The 13,542-nt window shown below is 50.4% G+C and overlaps 1 non-coding gene across 1 annotated transcript; it reads right to left on the minus strand.

Annotated features, from left to right (window-relative positions):
* Positions 1-334: 334 nt before the first annotated feature.
* Positions 335-407, minus strand: TRNAR-ACG (transfer RNA arginine (anticodon ACG)). Its single transcript has one exon. It is a non-coding gene; the product is annotated as a tRNA-Arg (tRNA).
* Positions 408-13,542: the final 13,135 nt, after the last annotated feature.

Consider the following 13,542-nt stretch of genomic DNA (forward strand, 5'->3'; position numbering starts at 1 on the left):
GAGCATCCTCTGGAGTCAGCCGAACCAGGGCGTGATAGTGGAAAACTGGAAGATGCCGGGAATAGACTTTGGTGCTGAGGTTCCCAGTGGGGTTGGGAAAGATCCATGTAATTAGCAAAAATTTTTTTAAAAATAAATCTCTTTGGAGATGGAGTTGGCGCAGTTGAAAGCTCCCAAGGATGTGTAGGTACCCCCTAAGGAGGAAATCCATGTCTCCAGCTTCCCACCCGTCGGTGCGTTTGTTTTTTTCTCCAAGCTTCCATCCATGCCCGCTTGAGTGGGAACCTCAGCGGGAAAAGCAGGCCGGGGTCGGGAGGCGTAAAAGCGAAACCAGCGAGCCAGGCAGGAGTCGAACCTACAATCTTCTGATCCGTAGTCAGACGCGTTATCCATTGCGCCACTGGCCCCTAGCGGCAATAGGGGGCAGCGCGGGCGGTGTTGGGCCTCGGGGCCGCCCCCCCCCCCCTCCGGGGCTCCCGGGGGGGGGGCGGCCCCGAGGCCCAACACCGCCAAAACGCGGGTCTGCTGGGCAGGATCAAAGTCCTGCACACCCTGATCCCCAAGTTTTGGGCCCCCGGTGCTGCTCCCGTGCCTAATCCTTTGCTGCGCTGTTGTTTTCGGAGTGGGGAAACCGAAATTCTCCAGCAGCGGGGTGGAGGTTGTGGAGTAGAAATTCCATTTTTCCCCCCACCGGCATCCGGGTCCAAGCTCCGTATCTGGTGTTGCTCCACCGTGATGAAGAGCTTTGCAAGAGAGGAACGAGTCACATCGCGTCACTTGCTGCAATATCTATGCCGAAAGGAAAAAAAAAAGAAAAACATCCTCGTATCATCCGGTTCCCAAGTGCTGGGAGTTGTGCCATGCCCCTTCACTCGTAAATTCTGTTCCTCGCACCTCCAGCAGCCCCTGTGGCCAGCAGAGCCTGTCTGCTCCCCTGATGTCCAGAGGAGGAATCCCAGCTGGTGGACGGAGGAGGTGGGATCTGCCTCTGCTTCCACGATGCTGGAGCAGAAGAGCCTTGTATGTAGCCTTCACCCCACACTTGGTCCAGCCTCTGCAGAAGGACCCCAGAGCAGACAGACAGGGCCTGCTGGGCTGGGACAGGCTGCGTGGCGCGGCACAGAGCCGATCCATGCAGAGGAATAAGGGCAGCTCCGAAGATATCAAGATAGCATCAGCACCTTGTCTTCCAGGTAACCCCCCCGCCACTGTCACACCGATACCTCTCCCGTTACAGCGTGCCTGACTCACGCCTGCACGTTAGTTCCTGCCCCAAGCTCTGAGTTACTCTTGGTCTGTACCCCATATTTTCTTCCTGCAGCTCAGACAATTCTCTTTGGACTGCCAAGAAGGGCTTTGCCTTTGAATCCATAAAAAGCACCATGCTGGTGCTTCAGGAAGGAGACCAGTGCCCCAGCGGCTGTGGTCTCGGTCACTTGGTATGCTCTGCAAAGGCCACAACATCCCAGAACTTGTTTTCCAGTTTTTCCTTGTCAATCAGATGCAAAGTAAGCTTTGCTTTTCCAGGGAGAGCCAGGGAACACCTCACAGATTAGTAACATTTTGGATTCAGCCTCAGGACTTCTTGGTGACACTTTGCTGCCTGCTTTTCTGAGCCCTTCGCTGTCCTTACGGCAGCCAAAAGTGTTGGCCCATCAGTGATAATAACCTGGGTGTCAGTGAGTTGCTGGATTCTTTCGGATGGTAGCCTTTGATTGCTGTTTGATTTCTGGCCTGACACTTGTCCATTCAGGCTTTCATAAACAGGTCTGTACCACAGAGAGCCCGGCTACTGAAAACAAGCTCCACACATTTAGCCTAGCTTCATTCAGCAAACCAACGAAAAAAACAGTTAGCCAGCGTTGGACATTAGGGAGCATGAAAAAACATGAATGGCTCTTTTTTACATTCCTTAGGGTTGCAGTGATTAACATCTGCCTCCAACAGCTCCCGGCATTTTCCCTGGCAGCAGGTTATGTGAATCCCATCCTGCTCCTATCTGAACACACATTGCTACTGTGCCTCCCTCAGCAGCAGTGATTTTGCCAAACTACTGTGATAAGTGATGACTTTTGGCTTGACTTGCTTGTGAGCGCTCCTTCAAGTCGTGGACCATCTTGTGCAGTACTGAAGGTATTACATTCTGGATAACAATGAGGATGTTGAGGGTGAGGTTTGAAAGGAGGATGAGCCAGTTTAGCAGCTCCTTGCTCCAAAGTAACGAGGTCTCACTTCTTCCGTCTTCTCCACTGCACCCAGCTACACAGCTTGCCTTGTCCTTGCTCTGGTGGTCTGTGGTCACTCCACCCACCTCAGTCAACTCGATAATCCAGCAAAGACATGGGTAATTTTCTAACAGTCAGTGAGGTGAATCAGTTCAGCTGGTGCAAACGAAGGGACCAGACCTTGCAGCTGGGGCCAGCACAAGGAAGGTGAGGCACAAGCTGCCCCATCCCGCTGGCCAGAGCAGCTCAGCCACCTGCAGTTGCTTGTCAAACTGCAGCCCGAAAGAGAAGGGTCATGCTGAGACAACGAAGCAGAAGACGTGGAGTGGGAGCAAGGTGTGAGAAGTGGAGCAGGTATCCAGTAGGTGAGAGGTAGAGCTGCTGTCTGCCTCCACAGACACCTCACTTTCAAGCTGTTATTTTCATCCTCTCTTTATTTTCTTTCTTGCTCTCTTTATTTTTTGCAGGTGCTAGTAAGGTGGGCGGTGAAGACAAGGCCAAATTCCTCCTAATTGCCCTAGGCTAGTGGAGAGGGGTAAGCACTGAGGGGAGCAGCTCCTTCATAAGCAGAGACTTGCAAATAGCTCCTCTTTTGCAAATGGGTTTTGGTTTTTTCCCCTGAATTAATAATGAAAAACCACAAAGTGAATGAAAGGGAGTGAGCATGTCCAAATGGCTGGTGGGTGTATAACAACAGGAAGAATGTAATTGCAAACAGGAGTTCACAGGGGTGGAGGTGGCACCTTTTTTCTAGTTGGGCAGCTTGGACCTGCACCTATTCCTCCAGTTGGCAGACAGAGAGATGATCCACCGCGTGGCCGGGCCAGGCAGGATAGAGATCTCCTATGTATTCGCTCAGCAATCCCAGGGATGTTACCCCTGCTGCGATGATGGGATGAAGTATGATGTTAGAAAGGGGTAGTTTCTCAGATTTCCACGCACTTCTAACAGAATTGCTCTGAGCAAACAAGGCCACTCAGTTTTGCCTAATGCTGCATGTACTGCGTGCAAGAACAGCTGTCTTGTGTTGCCCTGCAATTCAGAAGGCAGGTCCCAGTGAGATGGGCCCTTTTCAAACCCCAGAGAGGGCTGCAGCCAAGAATAAGGATTTGAGGCAAAACCTTGGTCAAGCAGGGAACCATCATTGTGCCTGGAGAAAGCTGGAGCCAGAGCTGGAAAATCAGGCTAGCGGCCTGGGGAGGGAGTGAATACAGGTAAGAGCTGCAAATGAGAAGGGGTGATACATCTCTAGAAGACACTTATCCCCTCCTGGCTATTGCCTGTCCACAGGAGTCCTGCAGCTGAAGGAAAGCACATTCAGTAATGCTTTGGATATTATGGAGAACAAGTTGGCAACCCAGAGTGCTTATAATGTGCCCCAAGCTCTACGTGGAGATTTACCACATCCTTTGGCAAGGAACGGGTCATTAGTATCCAATTACACTGAAATCATACTTAATTTGAGACAGGTTAAGACAAAAAGCAAATAAAAACATTTACTCACAGCTGCCAAGATAGATAAACTTATAAAAGAGGTAGGTGGAGAAATGAGAGAAAACCAGGCTTCAGTTACTGGCTTTGAAGATTAAATCAGCAAGGCCATTCCCTCATATCCAGGCATTTTGCCGCAGGCTCTCCTAACACACTGAGGAGCAGAGACGCTATCTTCCTCCACACCTTCCACCTCAGGCTGTGTTGACCAAGAAGTACTTCCTTGTGGGGTAACAAAGCACCTCTCATGTCTAATTTCCTCCTAAAAACCCAAATTCTTCCCTTCCAGGGAGGTCCACTGCTTTAGTATGGAGCTCCTCCTATTTCTTCCCTATCCAGGAGACATGCTGGTCTCTCCCTCTTAGCAAAAATAAGAATGGTTTCATTCCTTTAGCATTACCTGGCCAGCTAACAATACCTTGGCTCAAGTACTAAGCCAGAGTGCTGTCATGGGAAAGGCACTGGCTCGATACCTGAATGCCACCATTTTCTCTTTCTCTTTTTTTTTTTTCCCTCTAATAATGTAAACATCTCTTCTTTGCCCTGCCTGCTATCATTATTCTGGTGGACATATGGCAAAGTGCGTGCGCCTAGTCAGCCTTGGTTTGGAGGAGACGTCTTGCTTCAAGCTAGTGCTGGCATCAGGAGCGAGGGGAGCAGTTTCTGCCTGCTCAAGCGGAGGCTGCTCTTTGGTTGACGGGACTTGTCTTTTCAGTGAGAGGGTGAGACAGTCCACTCCCTTCATGGAAGGGGATAAAGGAGTCGAAGGTTGATGTGGGAAGGATGAAAAGCAGGTTGCTGTGAAGTAGAAGAGGAGGTGGGAGACTTGTGCTGGGCTTGAGGAATCACTTCAAAGGGCTTGTTCAATGCGGAGGACATCCTGAGACTTCCCTCTGTGCACGCACAGGTGGTTTCCTTTCTTACCTTGTTATTGTGTCTTTTCCCCTTTGCGTCTTCCACTTGCCTCTGCAATCTTTCTCCTTCCAGTTTTACAAAGCGGCTTCACATGGAGACCACACGGAGATACCCGTTAACCAGCTGGCAGCACAGCTTCCTCCCTACCCTGGAAGAACAGCCCAGCGCCTTTCTGCCCCCCTGCACGGCTCCTGCAGCACGTGGGGCCGAGAGAGGAGTGGGGACAACACCAGCCCAGGGCCAGAGAGCAGAGGCATTGATCCTGCTGCCTCCCACGTGCTGGACAGGCATGCTTCCCTCAGAAACCCTCCCCAGCTGTAAAGTGAGGGAAAGGACGAAAATGGAATCGCTAAGATAGAAAAAGGTGGAGCTCCCTGCTACACACGCTTTATTTCTCAATTTCGAGCTTGGTGCAACCTGTGAGGGTCAGGTGGTGTCACGTGCCAATTTCTCAGGACAATGACTCAGGTTTGCTGATTCCCAGGTCAGGATTAAGGTGAAACAGCACCAGGAATCCTTTAACTCACAAAACGCAACTTTTATTCATTCACAACAAGAGTTGGCATGCTCACCACCAAAACTGGCATGAAACTATGTCAGTAAACTGTGTAACATGTGCTAACCATACATCACCAAACATAGACTACAGGCCTTACTTATTTGGGAATCAGTTCAGGGAAGGCAATAAGGGGAGCCCTCCCGTTGAGTCCCAAGGCTCAGAGCAGACCCCCTTGCTTTCTAGACTCCATGTCAGAGAGGAGCCCAGGGGTGGCTGGATCCACGCCTAGTCCCAGACTTGGTCAACGGTTTATGTCTAAAGGGATGAGGTGTAGGGATTATGGAAAAGGAAAGAGAGAACAAGACAGAGAGAGAAGAAGGAAGAGAGAAAGATTTCACCGGTCCTGGGTCCAGCGTTTGTTCAGTCAGCCGAGGAGTCCCGTTCTGGTGGACTTGCTCACCTGGGGCTACATTTTGTGTCTTTTGTCATCCTTGCCCCTCCTTCGGGTGGGCACTCGAACTCATTAGGCTAATTGGTTGTCATGAGCAGTTGGTGAGCCTTTGGGACTCGGGGCCGTTTGGAGAGTAACTGTCCCTGCTGAGCACACCAGCACAGCGTTACCAGCACAGCGTTACCAGCACAGGGAGCTGCGCACCCTCCGGCACACCCTCTCCTGTGCTGACAATGGGCTGCTTCTCACCTGGGGTTCCTTGCTAGGCAGGGTTCATTGTTACACAGAGTTCCTCGCTAAGCAGAACTTGCCCCACCACAATGTTTGAGGCATTAACTCTTTCAGTCCCTCACAGGTGTAAAGAGCGTTTCACATGGAAACTTATTAAGAAGTCACCAGAGAACCGATGGGAGAGTTGTCACCTTCTTCATGCCTGACCAAGACATTCATACTTCCCTGGAAGTGGACGATGGCTGACTTCAGTTCCTGGGAATGAGCAGCCAGTCTGGATGCATTTCAGATTAAAGTCTGCCAGGAGCCCAAGGAATTGCCTATGAGACCTGACATATCAGGAGCACCCCAATGAATGCAACCTGAGCCATGATGTGCAGAGGAAGCTTTTAAGGAAGCGCTGTGCCTTCTCAGGGCAATCACTTGCACACCAGCTGGTGACGGGTGAGAGGTCTTCCTGGGTAGGAAGGGTAGGAGCTTCTCTGAGTATTCCATAATATCATGTAATTTGGATGGGTGCTAATGGATTTTTCAAGGATAAATGATTTTGTTTGCATTTTTGCTTCATCTCTTCTGCATTAAGTGGGATTTCAGTGTTACTGGTTGCCCGCTGGCATTGCTTGCTGAAGGTTACGGTGAACTGTTACCCTGTGGCCACCTAACTCATGTCAGGCTCCTTGACATGTTCTCTGGAGTGCTAAAGGATAGTGTTCACCATGCCTGCCCCATTTTGGCAGCAGGAGTGAGGTCTTGGTCTCTGGGGATTACCTCTGGTGGAGGTCAGGGATGGCAGTGGCCCCAGTCCTGGCAGCATGATGGCAAGTGCCAGACGCATCACTCTGGGATATGGGGAACCAAGGCCTAAAAGGCACCTTGAATACAAATTTCTGCACAATGCGATGCTGCTGCAAAGCTGTCGCCTCGCTGTGAAGTGCTTCATAGCAATGATTAGGGATGGAAACAGCACCAAGGCCATACTATGTATGTAACTGGAAGAGATGTGATTTGTAGCCTACTCATACATAAATCTATTATCACCCATCTCATGCTTGCATTACAGTCTTTGGGATTATCAGAAGCAGCAGAAACATGCTGTGTACTGCTCCAGCTTGTCACCTCCTAAGGTTTCCCTGAAGTAATATTCCACGCACACCTGCAGTGGTGTAGCGTTCACTACATATCAAGGTGCCACGCTTAGATCACTGGTCGACCCGGACCAGGGAAAGAGACAGATAACACACGCAGTGTGAGCGCCAACTTCCGCCTTTTATTGCGCAGTTAATTCCTTTTATACTAACAAGGGGAGGCGGGATTACAGGTACATCACAAGGCTGCGACTAACCCTCTAACTTTCCGTGACATCGCGAGATCTTCCGAACGCCGACCCCTACACAGTGGGGCAGAGATGAGGGAGATGCAACCGCACGGCATTAGAAAAACAGCAACACAAGTGGCATGAGGAGGCAAAACTCACAACAAGCAGGTCCATCAGAGGACTGACTTTGCACCTGCGCCAGAGCAGCCTCCCTCCCCGCTGACAGCCGCGTTGCCCTCTGTGCTGGGGACAGGCTGTGCTTGGCAGGGTGAGGTGGAGGCAGGGGGAGAATGGGGGAAGAGAGGGGGGAGAAAGCCCCAAATCACGGTATCAGATTACTATGATGCTGTTTGGTGCCATGAACTACTTGTTGGTATTGCCCAACCCTGACTGCAGGGAGGTAGGACTAGATGGTGAGAGATGTGCATCCTCAGGCAGCCCATGCAAAACATAGATTTTATTGCAAAGCTGCCCCTTCCATGGCAAGGGCAAAGCCTTTGAAGAGGCACCCAAAATCTGATTTGTTCTGTAGCCAAAGATCTTGCTGTCTGCCCTTTCTTCCCGTGCATTCCCTAAACTCAGCCAGAATCAGAAAGGCTGACTCCTGGGGAACAGCCTGATGGGAGAGGGGGATGCAACACCACGTGTGAGGATGTGGGCCAGCATGTTTGAGATGCTTCCTGAAGTGATAATTCAAAAAGACGTTAATCTAATAGACTGCTGCTTGGTACAATGAACACAATGTCACAGTGGATGGCATCCCTGATCATAGCTTAAAGTGCATTCATTCAACTCCTGCCTGACTTGAAGGTGTTTCCAGCTGTTGTTGTCCTTGCAAACACCTGCATCTCTCTGTCATGCATTGCACTTCCCTACGCTCACGTGGATCTCATGTGAGGGAGATGAGGAAAGAAATTGGCTGGAAAATGGCCCAAAGGCAATCTTCCTCTTCTAATATGACTTTCAAAATAAAAAAAGGCATTGGCACTCAGAAATGAGTAGTCATGCTGGTTTTGCTATATGCCTAAAGAGCATTTACAGGGCAAAGGAACACATGAAAGGAAAACAGAGGAGTTTGAAAAAAAAGCTAAAGGACAGAGGTACCACCGATGTCACCAGTCATGTGCTAAGCAGGCACTTGACCTGTTCAATTAATGTCATGCTTTGTAAAAACCTTCCTGCCCTCACACACAGTATATTTGTTTAGTTCTAATACCATAATGTTCAATCCTTTGTCTCCCAGCACTGAATCTCTATTCTGTCCTGGAGGAATGACCCTCAAGATGGGGATGGATGAAAACATAACCTAGACCAGCCTAGGGAGCTGGGACGGAGTCTCAGCAGGTCTCTGGTGTGGTGTAAAGTCATGTGCCGAGTATAACCTTAAACCCAGTCTCTCCTTTGAACTACAGACCTCAGCATTGTCCTGGAGAAAAAAATACGCACGCTCCTCTGCTCTGCCAGCTGAGATATGGAGGGCACATACTGAAATAGCATCAAGAGTGGCTTATGTTGAGCAGTCCAAGGCTGGGGAGAAACCTGACACTGGGACAGGGCTGTATCTCTGCGAAGTGATGAGCTGACACCAGCTGGGAAGCCTGAGCTGGATCTGTGCTGTGAAACACAAGCCGCTTCTCTATTGAGCATCATTCCCCTTTCCTAACAACAGAGCTGGGGTGGGAGCAGCGGGGTTTAAAGGGGAGTGCTGTGGCCTGTTAAGGCCAGAGCAGAAATCAAATCTGTACCCCAGTCAAAATTCCTACTGTTATAATTCTGCAATAGCCTTTTCCTTAAATTCTGGTATGCCTGGGAGGCCCCCTAGCACTGCCCCTGCTGTGCCACCTGCATCCAGCCTCTCTGTGACAGTACCGACTCCTCCACTGCTAACCCGGCACTCGACATCCATGTTATTCCACAAAATGCAGGAACTCCAGGAGGACCCATCATTCCTTCCTCTCTGCTAGCAGGGGAGACATGTAGTGACGACTTACAAGCAGGCTCCCATGGGACACCGTGATACCAAAGTAGAGGGGAAAGGGTCAGGGCTGTGTTTAAAAAGCAGGGGACTGTGTTAAAATAGTAAAGCCCTTGGTCGCTTACTCTCCAACAGGAAGCAGGATTCTCCAACTTTTCTAACTGGTGTGTTCTCTCATTTTTCTAACTGGTTTTTATTTATATCCTTTCTTCCTTCGCGTCTCGTTCTCACTGCAGGGCATATTTGGGGGTGTGGAAAAGCAAGCCTGTGCCTGTTATCTGTGAAACTTGTCCCTAGCCCTGGAGAAGACCTATTTTTAGGTAGGCAGTAGTGCGGCGCTATTTCTTCCCCACATGCAGTACTTTCTCCATGCAGTGCTTTGGACATACTTTTATGCCTTGCCTGTGAAATGTAGATCTCTTTCTACCAGTAATGTGTTGAGGGGATGAGGGTTTGGGAACCTCTGGGCTTGTAAAGTCGTGTATGGCTCAGGGAGATGCTGAACCACTAAACTCATGTTTAGTTCCACAGCACCAGTAGCCTGTCTTTTCAGGCTCGCTGATTTTGAGACTTTAGGGAATACAGGCAATTGCAGGGAAGATGATAAACACCTCATCTTAATCACCATTCAGGGCCATGCTGCCTCCCTGAAAGGGTATGGCCCAACCACCGTTTCTCATCCTGATCTCGAGGACTGTGAGGAAACCAGGACTTTCTGTTGGTTGGGCTTTCTGTTGCCCTGTGGCCCCTAAAGCCAGGTGACACTCAGGTTCATGCTGGCCTGCTGGCATTGCTGGAGGGCAGCAGAAAGCCATAGGACCCTCCTTCTTCCAGGCAGGCAGCTGGGAGCAGTGACCCCATGGCTTCATGTCCCACCAGTGGCAGAGCCACGGCACGGAGGGGTGACTCCCTGATGGAGTTCGTCCACGGAGTCTCCCTGTTTCAGGGTCTTTTAATCCAAATTTCTGAGGTTTGTCCACTATAATTTATGTTGGTACTGCTGATGAATCTGGAGCAGAAATGATAATCTAGTTCATCTGCCCTTTTATTCCATGTTTCTGTCTGCCTGCTGCAAACTGTGGAAGCTCCTTGAGCATGGATAAGCCCAGAGAAGGCTGCTTTCGAGCACAATTCAGCTTGGGTCAGTGTCCATCCCCTACTTGAAAGAAAAGGGCAGACATCATCCCTCTGACTGATCTTTGTAGCTTGTCCCTGAAATCCTGTGCTCCTGCACATTTGATGTGCTCCCAGGGACTCACCCTTAGAAATGCTTTGAGCTTGCCCCTGCTGCTGTGATTTTGTATGTGCAAAAGGAAATTTCGACAGATGTTGTTATGTCCTGTGCTGGCCCTTGTTTTCCTGGAGATCTGAAACTGCCTCTCAGATTCTTTTTAGAAGGTCTCCAAATACTGACCACATATGGCCTATCATCATGTATGAGGTACACAAAGACAAATATATATGTTGAGTAGAAAACTGTCAGTCTCAAAAGGCAACTGTTTTTGAAAGCACTTGTCTGTTGCAAAGGCTCTTTTTGGCTGCATAAATTGAGTTGCATACAAGGGTAGTTTCAGTATTTATCGTGGGATGTTCAGCGATCACAATAAAATCATGAAATGCAAGATACTGTTTGCAGTTTGCACTTGTATAGGCAGGAGGGCTTCATCTTATAGCTGGCTCATTGGCTTAGTAAGTTGTTGCAAATGTAAATGAAATTTGAGTTTCTGCAACATGCTGGCTGTAGGTGGAAATGCTGGTGCTCACCATCCGCTGCTGAGGGACTGCTCACTGCAGGGTAAATGGGCACAGATGAAAGGTGAGATGGATGGAGAGCCTCCCCCCTACCTCCCCGAGGGATGCTTGTCTACAAATGCAAATATTTTCAAGTCCAAAAACCAAGCAGAGTTAGCAGGATGCGGAGAGGGGAAGGCCACATTGTTATTTTACTCTAAATCTCACATTCAGGTGGGCCGAAATGGAGGCAGCAGCCTCATTTTTGTTAGGATGTTGTATTGCTTGGGCAGCCAGGACTTCTCACCAGAGGTGAGCAAGGCAGGGCAAAGCTGGGGGGAGACAGGCAGGTGGGCCTGGGGGTCCCAGCGACAGTGGCTGCTCCCCTCTCTTGGCCCGAGAGGGCACCCACCAGCCCTGTCCTCTTCCAGCAGCTGAGCTGTCAAGCAAAGTCCTCAGGCAAGCCCTGCCGGCCTCGGGAGTGTGGGGAGCTGCCGGAGGCAGGGATGGGTGTCGTTCCCTGCCCAGGGGACGACGGGCAGCTGCCCACCTGCTTTAGGCGGCTGCCGGTGGAGGGGTCTGCCCACCCCTGGGCTGGGTGTAAGGGTGCTCGCTCGTCCCCGAGGACAGGCGGGAGGTGGGATGGCGGCAGGCCAGGACACCGTTGCCCCGTGGACCGGGATGCTCCACACCACCCACCAGGTCCGGGTGAGGACGCCTGGGCAAGGAGCCTGGTGCTTGCAGAGCGGGCTTTGTCTCTGCTGGGCTCCGCGGGGAGGTAAGTCACATGGGAGTTATCCTCTGGTAAAAATATGCTTTTTTCTCTTTGTTTTCCAGCCATGCGAGAGCCACGGGGCAGATTTTCTGTGACCGACACATGAGCGCTTCGCAGCACTGGTACAAGATAAGAGGTTGCAGAGGGGAATTCTGTGAACGCAAAACCCAGGGATGTCATTATGGCATTGAAACCTGAACCTGGACATCACTCAACCTCTCTTTCCTACTCCAAATCCCTCTCCTAAACCCACTGCTTTGCAGCCAGCCTCCCAGGCTCTCCTGGCCGTCAGTCCACAGACAGCCTGCAAGCTATTATTCGGCTGCAAAAATAGAGGAGTTTGCAGCAACGTCTGTAAAACCAAGAATAACTCTAGGACCTAATGTTCTGGTTGTGTCAACAAAGCCAGGTAACGTTCCCGGGCAAGTAACACTGCAAAAAATATCATTAAAAAATTATATTTTCTTCTTGGTGATGTCTGGCAGACACCCAGACTTTCTGTCCAGGACTGGGGTTAAAGCAGGTCCTCTTGCCGTTTGTTAGTCCCCCTGTGAGGCTTGGCTTGGTGACTCTTTGGAGGTGGACAGCTGTGCATGTTGGTGGTGTTCCTTTGTGGGTGTGGAAGGGGAGGAAGAGGAGGGTGACAGCACTGCCAGGGAGAGACAGGAGGGTGCTGGGCTTTCTCAGTGTGAGTCCTTCGAAGTCCAGCCCAAGCAATCCCTGCTGAAGACCTGCTGAGGACCGCCCCATGGCTCCACAGCCTCTTGAGCTTTGCTCTTCTCTTCCTCCTTGTTGCAGCGTGGTCATACAACGTGTGGCTTTCCTGGCACTTTTCATCCAGCCTTTGCAAGCACGGCCAAGCCTCTGCGTTTCTTTACCTAGCAATCACTGCTGTGGTTCGTAATACTTTGACAGAAAAACCTGTACTAATTTTTCACGTCTCTGAACTACATATTCCTGCCAGAAAAATATTTCAGCTTAGGCCCGGCTGCAGAAGATGGGTTTATCTTTGTTTTGTCAGCTTCTTTTTGTGGTTGTGCTGTTTATTATCTGTTCTGTGTTAGCGTGCTTCAGCAAACAGAAAGGGGAAAACCTGCAGCAGACTCTCGAGACCTCACCTTGTTGCCATCAGATGTCCTCTGCAGATGCATCAGGTGTCACACCTAGCCTGCTAACAGGAGGCTTTTGTGGGCTACCACAGGTAAGTATAAATTCACCAGAATTACATCCCAGAGGCATGTTACACCCTGAGAGGTGCCTCAGTTCATTGTCCAAAGGGCTGGCACAGCGGCACGATCCCCCGGCTTTTTTCCATGCCGTGAACACCTCCTTCCCTACATCACCATATGCAGGTGCTTCTGTGCACTGGCATTTCTAACCTTCAGCTTTTCCTCCCAGAATTTCTCTGTTTCTCCCTGTGCAGCGAAGTGGAAGTGCCTGCCTCGCCAGGCAAAGACGGCTTTCCTCGTCTCATTTAAAGCCCCTTATTAAAGCAGGTTTTGATGCCCAAGGGGCAGCTGACTCAGAGTTAAGAGGGTAGGAATGAGGCATTCAAATTCCTCCAGACAGGAAAGTCACCTCTGACCCAGCCACGGAGGGGAGGGGAAGAAGAGAAATATCTTCTCACTGCTGCCAGGAAAGACTCCCCGCCAGCCCTGCCAAAGCGCCAGCTGTCCGCAACTCAGCTGCTGGAGCAGCTTCTCCTGCTCGGCTCCAGGCTCTTGTCTGCACCAGGCAGTCAAAGCAAAGGTGTGATTTTAAACGGATTTAACTAAGCTAGCACAAATTTCCCGTGAATGCAAGACTTCAGAAAAATCTATTTGGTTTTATGTGACTGCTGACAAATGTGTATGTTTACATAGGGGAAATTCCAGCTCGGTGGGCTGCAAACGGGTACAGGATTTCACCCAAACACTTAAAAAGTATTCGAGGCA

Source organism: Buteo buteo, chromosome 3 (genome assembly GCF_964188355.1).
Source record: "Buteo buteo chromosome 3, bButBut1.hap1.1, whole genome shotgun sequence".
NCBI classification, from domain to species: domain Eukaryota; kingdom Metazoa; phylum Chordata; class Aves; order Accipitriformes; family Accipitridae; genus Buteo; species Buteo buteo.